This window comes from Mytilus californianus, unplaced genomic scaffold (assembly GCF_021869535.1).
Source record: "Mytilus californianus isolate M0D057914Y unplaced genomic scaffold, xbMytCali1.0.p SCAF_2, whole genome shotgun sequence".
Taxonomy (NCBI): domain Eukaryota; kingdom Metazoa; phylum Mollusca; class Bivalvia; order Mytilida; family Mytilidae; genus Mytilus; species Mytilus californianus.
The window spans coordinates 38,960,571-38,978,694 of record NW_026262668.1 but is presented as its reverse complement, the minus strand read 5'-3'; the positions used below and the strand labels follow the sequence as shown (position 1 = coordinate 38,978,694).

The following is an 18,124-nucleotide window of genomic DNA, read 5'->3' as shown; positions in this document are numbered from 1 at the left end:
CAAACTTAACCATGTAAACATTGACCAATGAACCATGAAAATGAGGTCAAGGTCAGATGATACCTGCCAGACAGACATATACACCTTACAATCATTCCATACACCAAATATAGTTGACCTATTGCTTATAGTATCTGATAAAGCACAAAAACTTAACTTTAACTACTGAGCCATGAAAATGAGGTAAAGGTCAGATGTCACCTGCCAGTTGGACATGTACATCTTATAATCATTCCATACACCAAATATAGTTAACCTATTGCTCATAGTTTTTAAGAAAAACAGACCAAAACACAAAAACTTAACAATGAGCAATGAACCGTGAAAATGAGGTCAAGGTCAAATAAAACCTGCCAGACTGACATATACATTGTAAAATATTTCCATACACCAAATATAGTTAACCTATTGCATATAGTATTAGAAAAAAAGACCAAAGCTCAAAAACTTAACTTTAACAACTGAACCATGAAAATGAGGTCAAGGACAGATGACACCTGCCAGTTCACAGGACATGTACACCTTGCAATCATTCCATACACCAAATATAGTAGACCTATTGCTTATAGTATCTGATATATGGACTTGACCACGGAAACTTAACCTTATTCACTGATCCATGAAATGAGGTCGAGGTCAGATGAAAACTGTCTGACAGACATGAGGACCTTGCAAGGTACGCAAATACTAAATATAGTTATCCTATTACTCATAATAAGAGAGAAATTAACATTACAAAAAATATTAACTTTATTTTTCAAGTAGTCACTGAACCATGAAAATGAGGTCAAGGATAATGGACATATGACAGTCGGAAACATCATAACATAAAGCATCTATATACAAAGTATGAAGCATCCAGGTCTTCCACCTTCTAAAATATAAAGCGTTTAAGTAGTTAAGTTAACGCCGCCGCTGCCACCACCGCCGGATCACTATACCTATGTAGAGCTTTCTGCGACAGAAGTCGCAGACTCGACAAAAAATCATCATAAAAAGGCAATAACTTCTAATTAAAAGAAGTTGACTGACAAATTCAACTGTGTTGACTTATTTGTAGATATTGCCTTCTGATCCTTTTTGCTATAAAAGGTTTCTTCTATAGATCATAATCATTAAGAAAAAGGGAACAAGAGGCTGTCAGAGAGACAGCAAACCAGATTTTCCTGCAGAGGTCGAACCCTGAACAGTTGAGCAAGTATGGACACTACATTTAAACTTAAAACAGCTCTGAATTTGGATTGTGATTGAATACTTGACACATCATAGGTTTGTGACACAAAATGAATGTAGTCAAAGAACTGATATATTTGAAATTGGACATTTAAATACCTATTATGGTCCAATATCCAAAATCTAAGTACATATTAGAATCAGCATATCAAAGAACCCCAAGAATTCAATTTTTGATGAAATCAGACAAAAGTTTAATCTAGGACCCTTTGGACCTCAATGTGGACCAATTTGATAAAGGAGCCCACAATCCAAAATCTCTCAACACATGGTTAGATTCAGCATTTCAAAGATCCCCCTAAATTCAATTTTTGTTGAATCAAACAAAGTTTAATTTTGGACCCTGATTTGGACCAACTTGAAAACTGGGCCTAAAAATCTAATATTTAAATAGAGTTTAGATTCAGCATTTGAAAGAACCCTATATATATATTATATTTATGTTGAAATGAAACACAGGTTAATCTTATCGATAATATTTTCTGTGCAAATGGAAATAACTCAAACTGGATAAATAGTTCTCTAAAATAAGATATGATGCAATTTTTCAAATTATAATCAATAATATAATAACAACAACCAGTGATGACTAAGTTCTCTAAATTTAGATATGATTTAACACTCAAACATTGTTAGAATCAGCATATCAAAGAACCAAAGAATTCAATTTTTGATGAAATTAAACAAAAGTTTAATTTAGGACCCTTTGAACCTAAATGTGGTATTATCTTATTAATAATGAAAAGCTCGACCGTTTACAAGTTCTTAAACAGGAGGGGGGTGGGGGTGACCCAAGGGGACTCGCCTTATATTTCATTTGATTTGTTTTATTGTCCCATACAAGAATATATATGGTTTCGGGATGGGGATCTTGACCATTTACAAGTTTTCAAAAAGAAGGGGGGTGGGGGTTAGCCCATGGACTTCCCCTATATTTTCATTTGATTTGTTTTATTGTCCCATTCAAGAATATATATGGTTTCCGGGTGGGGATCTTGACCGTTTAAAAGTTTTCAAAAAAAAGGGGGCTGGGGGATACCAAGGGGACTTCCCCTCAATTTTATTTGATTTGTTTTATTGTCCCATACAAGAATATATATGGTTTCAGGGTTGGGATCTTGACCATTAACAAGTTTTCAAAAAGAAGGGGGTGGGGGTTACCCCCATGGACTTCCCCTATATTTCATTTGATTTGTTTTATTGACCCATACAAGAATATATATGGTTTAGGGGTGGGGATCTTGACCGTGTACAAGTTTTCAAAAAGAAGGGGGGTGGGGGTGACCCCTCTGGACTTCCCCTATATTTCATTTGATTTGTTTTATTGTCCCAATCAAGAATATATATGGTTTAGGGGTGGGGATCTCGACCGTTTACAAGTTATCAAAAAGAAGGGGGTGGGGTTACCCACATGGACTTCCCCTATATTTCATTTGATTTGTTTTATTGACCAATACAAGAATATATATGGTTTAAGGGGTGGGGATCTTGACCGTTTACAAGTTTTCAAAAAGAAGGGGGGTGGGGGTGACCCCCCTGGACTTCCCCTATATTTCATTTGATTAGTGTTATTGTCCCATACAAGAATATATATGGTTTAGGGGTGGGGATCTCGACCGTTTACAAGTTCTCAAACAGGATGGGGTGGGGGTGACCCCAGGGGACTCGCCTTATATTTCATTTGATTTGGTTAATGTCCCATACAAAAATATATATGGTTTCAGGGTGGGGATCTTGACCGTTTACAAGTTTTCAAAAAGAAGGGGGGTGGGGATCGTCCCGGGGACTCCCCCAATATTTCATTTGATTTTTTTTTATTGTCTCATACAAGAATATATATGGTTTAGGGGTGGGGATCTTGACTGTTTACAAGATAAAAGCACATTCTCAAATTGAAGGGGGTGGGGGTAAGAATATATATGGTTTAGGGGGACTTAATTATCTACAAAATGTCTAATAATGAACAGGAAATTTCAAACAGCATTTATACAGTCCTACTAGTAAATTTCAAACTTTATATATACAGTCCTACAGATCTTATCAGGAAACAGAAATTTTTCAAATAAATCTGTCACTCCAATGATTATCATATGCTAAGATATAACCCAGATCTAATTAATAATTAATAATGTAATAATCTTCAAAATGTCTAATAATATAGCTTATAATCATCACCACTTAGGAAATAGATAATTTTCAAACAAATCTGTCACTCCAATTTTTATTGTGAGATAAGACAAGTCATAAAAGTTTCAAACAATTTACCAATGATATTTCGCCAATAACTCAAATTTATTTCCATGAACCAGTAACAAAACACCAAAATAATTCTCTAAAATTTGATATGACTTAACCACTCATAAATCTCTAAAATTTAGATATGATTTTAAATCTATCAATTAAACACATCACTTTTCAAAACAAATAACTCAAACTTATTTCCATAAACCAGTAAATAAAATGCTTCGCTGGGCGCAGCTTGATACGACCGCAGAGGTCGAACCCTGAACAGTTGGGGCAAGTATGGACACAACATTCAAGCTTGATACAGCTCTGAATTTGGATTGTGGTTAAAGATTTGACACAGCATAGGTTTCTGACACAGAAAGAATGTGGTCTAAGAACTTGATTTTTTTTAATTTACCTATTATGGTCCAATGTCCAAAATCAAAATACATGGTTAGATTCAGCATATCAAAGAACCCCATATATTCAATTTTTGTTGAAATCAAACAAAGTTTAATTTTGGACCCCAACATGGACAAACTTGAAAACTGGGCCCATAATCAAAAATCTAAACACATGTTTAGATTCAGCATATCAAAGAACCCCAAGAATTCAATTTTTGTTAAAATCAAACTAAGTTTAATTATGGACACTTTGGACCTTAATGTAGACTAATTTAAAAAACAGGAACCAAAATTAAAAATCTAAATACACGGTTAAATTTGGCATGTCAAAGAACCCCAATAATTCAATTTTTGATGAAATCAAACAAAGTTTAATTTTGGACCCTTTTGACCTCAATATGAAACAATTTGATAGTGGGGTCCACAAATAAAAAATCTAAATACATGGTTAGATTCAGCATATCAAAGAACCCCATATATTCAATTTTTGTTGAAATCAAAAAAAGTTTACTTTTGGACCCCAACTTGGACCAACTTGAAAACTGGGCCCATAATCAAAAATCTAAACACATGTTTAGATTCAGCATATCAAAGAACCCCAAGAATTCAATTTTTGTTAAAATCAAACTAAGTTTAATTTTGGACCCTTTGGACCTTAATGTAGACCAATTTAAAAAACGGGACCCAAAATTAAAAATCTAAAAACACGGTTAGATTTGGCATATCAAAGAACCCCAATAATTCATTTTTTGATGAAATCAAACAAAGTTTAATTTTGGACCCTTTTGACCTCAATATGAACCAATTTGAAAGCGGGCCCACAAATAAAAAATCTAAATACATGGTTAGATTCAGCATATCAAAGAATCCCATATATTCAATTTTTGTTGAAATCAAACAAAGTTTAATTTTGGACCCTAACTTGGACCAACTTGAAAACTGGGCCCATAATCAAAAATCTAAACACATGTTTAGATTCAGCATATCAAAGAACCCCAAGAATTCAATTTTTGTTAAAATCAAACTAAGTTTAATTATGGACACTTTGGACCTTAATGTAGACTAATTTAAAAAACAGGAACCAAAATTAAAAATCTAAATACACGGTTAAATTTGGCATGTCAAAGAACCCCAATAATTCAGTTTTTGATGAAATCAAACAAAGTTTAATTTTGGACCCTTTTGACCTCAATATGAACCAATTTGATAGCGGGGTCCACAAATAAAAAATCTAAATACATGGTTAGATTCAGCATATCAAAGAACCCCATATATTCATTTTTTGTTGAAATCAAACAAAGTTTAATTTTGGACCCTAACTTGGACCAACTTGAAAACTGGGACCATAATCAAAAATCTAAACACATGTTTAGATTCAGCATATCAAAGAACCCCAAGAATTCAATTTTTGTTAAAATCAAACTAAGTTTAATTTTGGACCTTTTGGAACTTAGTGTAGACCAATTTAAAAAACGGGACCCAAAATTAAAAATCTAAAAACACAGTTAGATTTGGCATATCAAAGAACCCCAATAATTCATTTTTTGATGAAATCAAACAAAGTTTAATTTTGGACCCTAACTTGGACCAACTTGAAAACTGGGCCCATAATCAAAAATCTAAACACATGTTTAGATTCAGCATATCAAAGAACCCCAAGAATTCAATTTTTGTTAAAATCAAACTAAGTTTAATTATGGACACTTTGGACCTTAATGTAGACTAATTTAAATAAAATGCTTCGCTGGGGCGCAGCTTGATACGACCACAGAGGTCGAACCCTGAACAGTTGGGGCAAGTATGGACACAACATTCAAGCTTGATACAGCTCTGAATTTGGATTGTTATTAAATATTTGACACAGCATAGGTTTCTGACACAGAAAGAATGTGGTCTAAGAACTTGAATTTTTTTAATTTACCTATTATGGTCCAATGTCCAAAATCAAAATACATGTTTAGATTCAGCATATCAAAGAACCCCATATATTCAATTTTTGTTAAAATCAAACAAAGTTTAATTTTGGACCCCAACTTGGACAAACTTGAAAACTGGGCCCATAATCAAAAATCTAAACACATGTTTAGATTCAGCATATCAAAGAACCCCAATAATTCAATTTTTGCTAAAATCAAACTAAGTTTAATTTTGGACCCTTTGGACCTTAATGTAGACCAATTTAAAAAACGGGACTTAAAATTAAAAATCTAAATACACGGTTAGATTTGGAATATCAAAGAACCCCAATAATTCAATTTTTGATGAAATCAAACAAAGTTTAATTTTGGACCCTTTTGACCTCAATATGAACCAATTTGATAGCGGGGCCCACAAATAAAAAATCTAAATTCATGGTCAGATTCAGCATATCAAAGAACCCCATATATTAAATTTTTGTTGAAATCAAACAAAGTTTAATTTTGGACCCTTTTGACCTCAATATGAACCAATTTGATAGCGGGGCCTACAAATAAAAAATCTAAATACATGGTTAGATTCAGCATATCAAAGAACCTCATATATTCAATTTTTGTTGAAATCAAACAAAGTTTAATTTTGGACCCCAATTTTGACCAACTTGAAAACTGGGCCCATAATCAAAAATCTAAATACATGTTTAGATTCAGCATATCAAAGAACCCCATATATTCAATTTTTGTTGAAATCAAACAAAGTTTAAATACTGGACCCTATCTTGGACCAACTTGAAAACTGGGCCCATAATCAAAAATCTAAACACATGTTTAGATTCAGCAAATCAAAGAACCCCAAGAATTAAATTTTTGTCAAAATCAAACTAAGTTTAATTTTGGACCCTTTGGACCTCAATGTAGACCAATTTAAAAAACAGGACCCAAAATTAAAAACCTAAATACACGGTTAGATTTGGAATATCAAAGAACCCCAATAATTCAATTTTAGATGAAATCAAACAAAGTTTAATTTTGGACCCTTTTGACCTCAATATGAACCAATTTGATAACGGGGTCCACAAATAAAAAATCTAAATACATGGTTAGATTCAGCATATCAAAGAACCCCATATATTCAATTTTTGTTGAAATCAAACAAAGTTTAATTTTGGACCCCAATTTGGACCAACTTGAAAACTGGGCCAAAAATCAAAAATCTAAATACATGTTTAGATTCAGCATATCAAAGAACCTCATATATTCAATTTTTGCTAAAATCAAACAAAGTTTAATTTTGGACCCTTTGGACATTAATGTAGACCAATTTGAAAACTGGACCCAAAATTAAAAATCTAAATACACTGTTAGATTCGGCATAACAAATAAATAAATGTGAGCAAAGATTTTACAAATCTAATGCGCCATACTGTGCAATTAAAGATTACTTCTTGAAATTTTTCAATATTTGAAATTTGAAAAAAAAATAATATTTGAAGAATAATTCTTTTTAATTTCTGAAATCTGAAATGAGAAAAAATTGGCCCCCCACAATTTCTTTTAATCCCCCCCCCCCCCCCCCTTTTTCCCCCAAAAAAATTCTTTCCCTCAAGATATGGTCATAATCTCAATTCAAATTTCCAATGGACTTGGCAACCATAATTACCCATTTAAATTTACCATAGTGCTAACTTAATCTATTTTATAATAGAATTAATAAAAATATAGTGTCAAATCTTTCATATGGATTTTTTTGTAAAAAAAAAAGATGAAAACATTTGCAGATATTTTTACTGGTCTTCCTTTATAAATATGCATTTCTTTAAACATAATTTAAAAGCAGTGTAAGGGAAGTAACCAAAACGTTGTATTTGGATTACCTCCCTTACACTGTTTTAGATTATCTTTATTGTTCATTAACCATTACTTTATACATAATTTAAAAGCAGTGTAAGGGAGATAATTTCAATGATGTATTTGATTTATCTCCCTTACACTGCTTTAAATTATGTTTTGTACTAAAGTATTTGTCCATTAACCAGGACAACCTTGTTTTTCCCCCTTTTTTGCCCGTAATTCCTAAACGGTTTGAGCCATAACCCCCCAAAGCAAATCCTAACCATCCCTTTGTGGTATGGAAACTTGTAGTATAATTTCAGAGAGATCCATACACCGTTCCACAGTTATTGTCTGGAAACTAGAAAATGCTCATTTTTGGCCCCTTTTTGGCCCCTAATTCCTTAACTGTTGATACCATAACCCCCAAAATCAATCCCAACCTTCCTTTTGTGGTATTTAACCTTATGGTAAAATTTCAAAAAGATCCATTCACTTAAACTAAAGTTAGAGTGCGAAAACCAATATGTATTCGGACGACGACGCTGGACGACGACGCCGGACGACGACGACAACGACGACGCCAACGTCATACCAATATACGACCACAAAATTTTTTTGCGGTCATATAAAAACAGGAACCAAAATTAAAAATCTAAATACACGGTTAAATTTGGCATGTCAAAGAACCCCAATAATTCAGTTTTTGATGAAATCAAAAGAAGTTTAATTTTGGACCCTTTTGACCTCAATATGAACAAATTTGATAGCGGGGTCCACAAATAAAAAATCTAAATAAATGGTTAGATTCAGCATATCAAAGAACCCCAATAATTCATTTTTTGATGAAATCAAACAAAGTTTAATTTTGGACCCTTTTGACCTCAATATGAACCAATTTGAAAGCGGGCCCACAAATAAAAAATCTAAATACATGGTTAGATTCAGCATATCAAAGAACCCCATATATTCAATTTTTGTTGAAATCAAACAAAGTTTAATTTTGGACCCCAATTTGGACCAACTTGAAAACTGGGCCAAAAATCAAAAATCTAAATACATGTTTAGATTCAGCATATCAAAGAACCCCAAGAATTCAATTTTTGTTACAATCAAACAAAGTTTAATCTTGGACCCTTTGGACCTTAATGTAGACCAATTTGAAAACTGGACCCAAAATTAAAAATCTAAATTCACGGTTAGATTCGGCATAACAAATAAATAAATGTGGTCAAAGATTTTACAAATCTAATGCGCCATACTGTGTAATTAAAGATTACTTCTTGAAATTTTTCAATATTTGAAATTTGAAAAAAAAAAAAATATTTGAAGAATAATTCTTTTTAATTTCTGAAATCTGAAATGAGAAAAAATTGACCCCCCACAATTTCTTTTTACCCCCCCCCCCCCCCCCCCCCCTTTTTCCCCAAAAAAATTCTTTCCCTCAAGATATGGTCATAATCTCAATTCAAATTTCCAATGGAGTTTGCAACCATAATTACCCATTTAAATTTACCATAGTGCTAACTTAATCTATTTTATAATAGAATTAAAAATATAGTGTCAAATCTTTCATATGGATTTTTTTGTAAAAAAAAGAAGATGCAACATTTGCAGATATTTTTACTGGTCTTCCTTTATAAATATGCATTTCTTTAAACATAATTTAAAAGCAGTGTAAGGGAAGTAACCAAAACGTTGTATTTGGATTACCTCCCTTACACTGTTTTAGATTATCTTTATTGTTCATTAACCATTACTTTATACATAATTTAAAAGCAGTGTAAGGGAGATAATTTCAATGATGTATTTGATTTATCTCCCTTACACTGCTTTAAATTATGTTTTGTACTAAAGTATTTGTCCATTAACCAGGACAACCTTGTTTTTCCCCCTTTTTTGCCCCTAATTCCTAAACGGTTTGAGCCATAACCCCCCAAAGCAAATCCTAACCATCCCTTTGTGTTATGGAAACTTGTAGTATAATTTCAGAGAGATCCATACACCGTTCCACAGTTATTGTTCGGAAACTAGAAAATGCTCATTTTTGGCCCCTTTTTGGCCCCTAATTCCTTAACTGTTGGTACCATAACCCCCAAAATCAATCCCAACCTTCCTTTTGTGGTATTTAACCTTATGGTCAAATTTCAAAAAGATCCATTCACTTAAACTAAAGTTAGAGTGCGAAAACCAATATGTATTCGGACGACGACACCGGACGACGACGACGACGACGCCGGACGACGACGACGACGACGACGACGACGACGCCAACGTCATACCAATATACGACCACAAAATTTTTTTGCGGTCGTATAAAAACCAGCAAAATACTTCTCTAAAATCAGATATGAAGTTATATCTATTTCCATATTATAATCAAATTTAATTAATAGTTGCTAATATTGTTTCTTTGATGTGTCAAAAAATAATACAGATCTGCAATTTATCTATCAATGTGAAAAACTTTATCTCATAATTAATAAAAATAGATTATTATCTAATTAAAAACAAGTTCAGATTCAGCACTTGAAAGAGCCCTATATATATTTAATTTATGTTCAAATATAACACACACAAACTGATTAACTTTCCCAGGGGACCTGCCCTTTATTTCATATTAGTTGTTTTTTTGTCCCATACAAGGATATATATGGTTTAGGGGCGGGGATCTCGACCATTTACAAGTTCTTAAACAGGAAGAAGGTGGGAATGACCCCAAGGAACTCACCTTTTATTTCATTTCATTTGTTTTATTGTAACATACAAGAATATATACGGTTTCGCGGTGGGGATCTTGACCGTTTTCAAGTTTTCAAAAAAAAGGAGAGTAGGGGTTACCCCAGGGGACTTCCCCTAAATTTAATTTGCTTTATTTTATTGTTCCATATAAGAATATATATGGTTTAGGGGTGGGGATCTCAACCGTTTACAAGTTTTCAAAAAGAAGTGGGTAGGGTTTACCCCCGTGGACTTCCCCTATATTTCATTTGATTTGATATATTGTCCCATACAAGAATATATATGGTTTCTGGGTAGGAATCTTGACCGTTTACAAGTTATCAAAAAAAAGGGGGGTAAGGGTTACCCCAATGGACTTCCCCTATATTTCATTTGATTAGTTTTATTGTCCCATACAAGAATATATATGGTTTAGGGGTGGGTATCTCGACCGTTTACAAGTTCTTAAACAGAAAGAAGGTGGGGATGACCCCAGGGGACTTGACTTTTATTTCATTTGATTTGTTATATTGTAACATACAAGAATATATATGGTTTCAGGGTGGGGATCTTGACTGTTTACAAGTTTTCAAAAAAAAAAGGGGTGGGGGTTACCCCAGCGGACTTCCCCTAAATTTAAATCGATTTGTTTTATTGTCCCATACAAGAATATATATGGTTTAGGGGTGGGGATCTCAACCATTTACAAGTTTTCAAAAAGAAGGGGGTGGGGTTTACCACATTGGATTTCCATTAAATTTCATTTGATTTGTTTTATTGTACCATTCAAGAATATATATGGTTTAAGGGTGGGAATCTCAACCGTTTACAAGTTTTCAAAAAGAAGGGGTTGGGATTTACCCCCGGTGGACTGTATCTATATTTCATTTGATTTGATATATTGTCCCATTACAAGAATATATATGGTTTCTGGGTGGGAATCTTGACAATTTACAAGTATTCAAAAAGAAGGGGGGTGGGGGTGACCCCCCCTTGACTTACCCTATATTTCATTTGATAAGTGTTATTGTCCCATACAAGAATATATATGGTTTAGGGGTGGGGATCTCGACCGTTTACAAGTTCTCAAACAGGATGGGGTGGGGGTGACCCCCCCTGGACTTACCCTATATTTCATTTGATAAGTGTTATTGTCCCATACAAGAATATATATGGTTTAGGGGTGGGGATCTCGACCGTTTACAAGTTCTTAAACAGGAGGGGTGGGGTTGACCCCAGGGGACTCGCCTTATATTTCATTTGATTTGTTTTCTTGTCCCACACAAGAATATATATGGTTTCAGGGTGTGGATCTTGACCATTTACAAGTTTTCAAAAAGAAAGGGGGTGGGGGCGACTCCCATGGACTTCCCCTATATATCATTTGATTTGTTTTATTGTCCCATTCAAGAATATATATGGTTTAGGGGTGGGGATTTTGACCGTTTATAAGTTTTCAAAAAAAAGGGGGGTGGGGGTGACCCCAGGGGACCCCCCTCAATTTCATTCGATTTGTTTTATTGTCCCATTCAAGAATACATATGGTTTTGGGGTGGGGATCTCGCCTGTTTACAAGTTATCAAAAAGAAGGGGGGTGGGGGTGACCCCCATGGACTTCCCCTATATATCATTTGATTTGTTTTATTGTCCCATTCAAGAATATATATATGGTTTAGGGGTGGGGATCTCGACGGTTTACAAGTTCTTAAACACGATGGGATGGGGTGACCCCAGGGGACTCGCCTTTTATTTCATTTGATTTGTTTTATTGTCCCATACAACAATATATATAGTTTCGGGATGGGGATCTTGACCGTTTACAAGTTTTCAAAGAGAAGGGGGGTGGGGGTGACCCCCATGGACTTCCCCTATATTTCATTTGATTTGTTTTATTGTCCCATACAAGAATATATATGGTTTAGGGGTGGGGATCTCGACCGTTTACAAGTTCTCAAACAGGAGGGGTTGGGGGTGACCCCAAGGAACTCGCCTTTTAATTCATTTGATTTGTTTTGTTGTCACATACAAGAATATATATGGTTTCAGGGTTGGGATCTTGACCGTTTACAAGTTTTCAAAAAGTAGGGGGTGGGGGTGAACCTGGGGACTCCCCAAATATTTGATTTGATTTGTTTTATTGTCCCATACAAGAATATATATGGTTTAGGGTGGGGATCTCAAGATAAAAGCACATTCTCAAATTGAAAGGGGGTGGGGGTAAGAATATATATGGTTTAGGGAGACTTAATTATCTACAAAACGTCTAATAATGAACAGCAAGTTTCAAATTTCATTTATACAGTCCTACTAGTAAATTTCAAACTTTATACATATACAGTCCTACAGATCTTATCAGGAAACAGAAAATTTTCAAATAAATCTGTCACTCCAATGATATTATATGCTAAGATATAACCCAGATCTAATTAATAATTAATAATGTAATTAACTTCAAAATGTCTAATAATATAGCTTATAATCATTACCACTTAGAAATAGATAATTTTCAAATAAATCTGTCACTCCAATATTTTGTTGTGAGATAAGACATTATGCTTAGTCATAAAAAAGATAACAAGAGTAAAATATTTAAAAATTCCACTTTTGGATATTAAAAATGGCGATAACTCACAAAGGAGATACACTAATATCTTGAAAATTGAACTAGACCTTCATTAAGTCCCAGGAAACAACGTATTTAAATTTGAAAAAAATTTGTTAAAGCGTTTTCATGTTATTCTGCTGACAAGCTGTTTGGCAGCCGCCCGCCGTATGTCACCATTTTAATAACCGATATTTCCTTCGAAAATCCGGTTAATTACTACCTATCACCTTTAGCATGACAATAACAACAAAATTTCTATACAAACTGTTAGACTGATTTTTCATAAAAACATTGAAGTGGAATTAAAGTCTTATAGGATTGTAAGTATGCTTTATTTTATCACCTTGCACTTTCACAAACTTGACTGTGGTTTTCTACAGCAGTTTGTTCAAATTTCTAACCAGTTGAACAGTTTGGTTTTATAAAACAAATTGCAATTTGGTCAGAATTTTGAATAAGTTGCAATAGATGGAGAGCAACACTTACAGTCAAGTCACAGTAAATATTTGATGTTTTTATGTTATGTCTACCTTTTTTCACAATAATTTTATTTTTTTTCAGGAACAAATTTCCTATTTTCATATACACATATATATATATGTAATGTTGTAATTTATTCCAATGAAGAAGGCTGTAATGGCCAAAACGTATGGAAAATTGTGTTATAGTTTTTATTATATATATATATATATATATAACATTTTCCAAAAGACCAAAAAAGTGAAAAAGTATATTTTAACAAAACGCATTTGACTAACAGGTCGAACAACAAATGTTCTCAAACCCTGCTGACTGCCATTGGCGATTGCCAAATAAACGGATCACAAGGTGTAATAAATGGATCTTAATTAAAAATTTAATACCAAACAGAAAACAATAAACTTGCGGCAAAGATGGTATACCGCAAACAAAGGTGCAAAGATTTTTGTACACCATATCCGGATTTCGACAATTAATGTCTCTTCAGTGATGTTAGGAATCGAAACAGTATTTGGAAGGCTATGTGATTTACCTCAATTTAGGATAGACTGTCGAATTTTGAGGAGTCAAATTAGGATGAACGGATCATATAAACCCGAAGGCAAATATAATACAAGCCCAAACGAAAAAATATATAAACAAGTCTAAATTGAAAACAACGTTCAAACCTATGATTGCGTTGGATAAAAACAGCAATTTTTATACGTGTGCATGCAAAAACAAATTTCATGTTAGAGGGGTCTAAATACAGCACAAACAACATTTTCCAAAAGACAAAAAAAGTGAAAAAGTATATTTTAACAAAACGCATTTGACTAACAGGTCGAACAACAAATGTTCTTAAACCCTGCTGACTGCCATTGGCGATTGCAAAATAAACGGATCACAAGGTGTAATAAATGGATCTTAATTAAAAATTTAATACCAAACAGAAAACAATAAACTCAAATGCGTTTTGTTAAAATATACTTTTTCACTTTTTTGGTCTTTTTTAGACTTGTTTATATATATATATATATAAACAGATGTCACATCTGACTTTTCTGAACTGAAATGTCTAGATTATATTGCCCTATTGATTCATCCATCTACTATTTAATGTCCTTTGTAAAAATCCCTCTACAATTGATTAATCCCCAAATGTTGCTTCTGAAAATGAAAACTCAAACAAGTCATTGTATATGTATCTATTATTTCTTCAGGAAAGAACGTTTTGTTATTGAAGTTTGCTGACATGTTTTCAATTATATTGTGCAAATATCAATTGATTTGACTGGATTTCCAACATACTGACAGTATACTATATTTACCTTATTTTAAGATTCATACAACACTTAAATTGCATAAATATCAAAAAGAGACATGGGCCATATATAACTTACTGCTATCATCCACCAATGATTTATTCTAAATAATGCATATGCTAGTAACAACAGGGTGAGTCTAACTGTTGACAGCATCTGAAAAACAGGAACATCATGGGGAACTTAAAACTAAAACATAATAAAACTGTTATCACAGAGATATGTCTCGCCTTTTTGTAATTTTGAAATTAAAATAGCAATACTTTAACATGTAAGTTATGCAAATATTCAAAGTCAATGAACCATGACTGAAGGTACATGGCTAAACAATCTCCATGGAATGAAATGTGCCAATGCTAATACAACTGCATACCAAATACCATTGACTTATTATAAGTCGTTCCCTTTAAACAAACCTAAACACAAACATTAACTTGTAAACTATGTAAAAGTTTCAAAGTCAATGAACAATGATCAGGGGTGGGGCTATATAATCTCCATGGGAACGATACTTGCAAATGCCAATACATTTGCATACCAAATATCATTGACTTAACATTAGCAGTTCATCTTAAACTGATCTAATCACAAACTAATACATGTAAACTAAGCAAAAGTTTCAAAGTAAATAGACCATGACTGAGGGGGCGTGGCCAAATATTCTCCAAGGAAATGAGATGTGCTAATGCTTATACAACTGAACACCAATTAACATTGGCCTTCCACTAATGGTTCCCCTTGAACTGACCTAATCACAAACTAATACATGTTAACTTAGCAAAATTTTCAAAGTCTATAGACCATGACTAAGGGGGCAGAGCCAAATAATCTCCATGGAAATGAGATATGCCAATGCTTATACAACTGCATACCAAATATCATTGACCTACCACTAGTGGTTCCCCATAAATTGACCTAATCACAAATAAATACATGTAAACTATGAAAAGTTTCAAAGTCAATAGACCTTGACTGAGGGGGCGGGGCCAAATAATCTCCATGGTAATGAGATGTGCCAATGCTAATACAACTGCATACCAAATATCATTGACCTACCACTAGTTGTTTTACCATGAACTAGACCTAATCACAAACTAATACATTGTTGACGCCGCCGACGCCGTCACCGTCGCCTTCGCCACAGGAAACAGCATACCTATGTCTCGCTTTTTGACTCCGTCAATGTGAGACAAAAACTACATATATGGTTCATTCATTTTGCTAAAACTCTGGACAGCAAATCTGAGGTCTAATGTTTGGAGAATGTAACATTCTCTACATGTAAACCTTGTATAATGCCAAAAGGGACTTTAAAATGGTCTGTGGAAAGACAAACTAGAGACTTCTGAAGTTCTTTGCAAAAAATATTTCAGTCAAATGTTTCATGTTTTATGTTATCTCTACCTTTTTTCACAATAAGTTTTTTTTTTTGCAGGAACAAATTACTTATTTTCAAATACATATATATATATATATACAGATGTCACATCTGACTTTTCTGAACTGAAATGTCTAGATTATATTGCCCTACTGATTCATCCATACAACTAACATAATTTTGAAAGGAAAGAAGAACTTTACTATTTTTTGCAATTTATGAGGCCAACTGATGAGTCCATGTCATGCCAAAGTAAATCCCAAAAATCATTTGGATGAAAAAATGAATAAAAAGTACAAAAGCACATATGTGAGATTCTGTGAAAATTTCATAAATTCTATCAAGCAGTTGACAGAAGTAGAAGTGGATAAATTAGTGGAGTGGTCGAGCATCACTACAAACTGCTCAGAGTCTGAAAAGACCAGTTTTTGTGCTCGACCAGTAAAGTCGAGCACACATTTTACTCGACTAGTCTCGACATTGTCTGGACAGTACTTAACTATACTTAATTGTACTCGACTAGGTCTCGACTTTACTTAATTAGTCTGATTCAGTACTTGATGATCTTGGTGTAGTCTGAAATGGTCTCGACCAAGGCTCGACCAGTCTTCACCTGTCTCGACTCAGTCTCAACCAGTCTCGACTTGTCTAGACTAGTCTGGACCTTCAAATTTAGTCTTCACTGGTGTAAATCAGCTCATCTAACTAAATTAAATATAGATCTTACAAAATACCAGTCTATTTGGTAGTTTGATTCATTGCTGTGAAATGAAAGAATTTAATTAATAGGTAAAAAAAAAGATTAAATTCAGATAGGCATCTTTAATTTTTTTTATAACTTTTTCAAATCAACTTGGATTTTCATCAAACTATGAAGCTATCTTAGTAATATATTGATCTTACTGAATCACAGGTCATTATGTAGTTTGATGTACTGCTGTCAAATTTAAGATTTAAATTAATCTAGGTAAAAAAAGCTAGGATTTTCAGTTCGGACAAAATTCAGACAGTACACTTTAATTTTTTTTATAACTTTTTCAAATCAACTTTGATTTTCATCAAACTTTACAGCTACCTTGGTAATATATTGATCTTACTGAATCACAGGTCGTTATGTAGTTTGGTGTATTGCTGTCAAATTTAGGAATTAAATTAATCTAGGTAAAAAAGCTAGAATTTGCAGTTAGGACTATATTCAGGTAGTACACTTTAATTCTTTTAATAACTTTTTCAAATCAACTTGGATTTTCATCAAACTATACAACTATCTTAGTAATATATTGATCTTACTGAATCCCAGGTTGTTATGTAGTTTCGTGTATTGCTGTTAAATTTAAGATTCAAATTAACCTAGGTAAAAAAAGTTGGATTTGCAATTTCGTACAAAATTCAGATAGTACACTTTAATTTTTTTTATAACTTTTTCAAATCAACTAGGATTTTCATCAAACTATACAGCTATCTTAGTAATATATTCATCTTACTGAATCATAGGTCATTATGTAGTTTGGTGTATTGCTGTCAAATTTAAGGATTAAATTAATCTAGGTCAAAAAAGCTAGAATTTGCAGTTCGGACTATATTCAGATAGTACACTTTAATTCTTTTAATAACTTTTTCAAATCAACTTGGATTTTCATCAAACTATACAACTATCTTAGTAATATATTGATCTTACTGAATCCCAGGTTGTTATGTAGTTTGGTGTATTGCTGTTAGATTTAAGATTCAAATTAATCTAGGTAAAAAAAGCAAGGATTTGCAATTTTGGACAAAATTCAGATAGTAAACTTTATTTTTTTTTATAACTTTTTCAAATCAACTTGTTTTTTCATCAAACTATACAGCTATCTTAGTAATATATTGATCTTACTGAAACCCAGGTCATTGTGTAGTTTGGTGTATTGCTGTCAAATTTAAGAATTTAATTAATCTAGATAAAAAAAGCTAGGATATTTGAAATATATCTTTTATTATAGTTTGGGATAAAGTATATATGATATAGTTATATAATTTCTTAAATGTTT

General features: G+C 33.1%; 1 protein-coding gene and 1 long non-coding RNA gene across 4 annotated transcripts in view; one reads left to right on the top strand and one right to left on the bottom strand.

Moving 5' to 3' along the window:
- The window catches only part of LOC127727930 (stAR-related lipid transfer protein 3-like), a 191,169-nt gene that overhangs the window by 127,849 nt on the left and 45,196 nt on the right, over positions 1–18,124 (bottom strand). For all 3 annotated transcript variants that reach the window (XM_052235087.1, XM_052235089.1, XM_052235088.1), the window contains exon 5: positions 14,798–14,875. The gene's annotated coding sequence lies outside the window, so the exon portion shown is untranslated. The remainder of the gene's footprint in view (positions 1–14,797; positions 14,876–18,124) is intronic.
- Positions 1–18,124, top strand: part of LOC127727951 (uncharacterized) — a 68,019-nt gene that overhangs the window by 11,974 nt on the left and 37,921 nt on the right. The gene's annotated exons all lie outside the window — the stretch shown is intronic.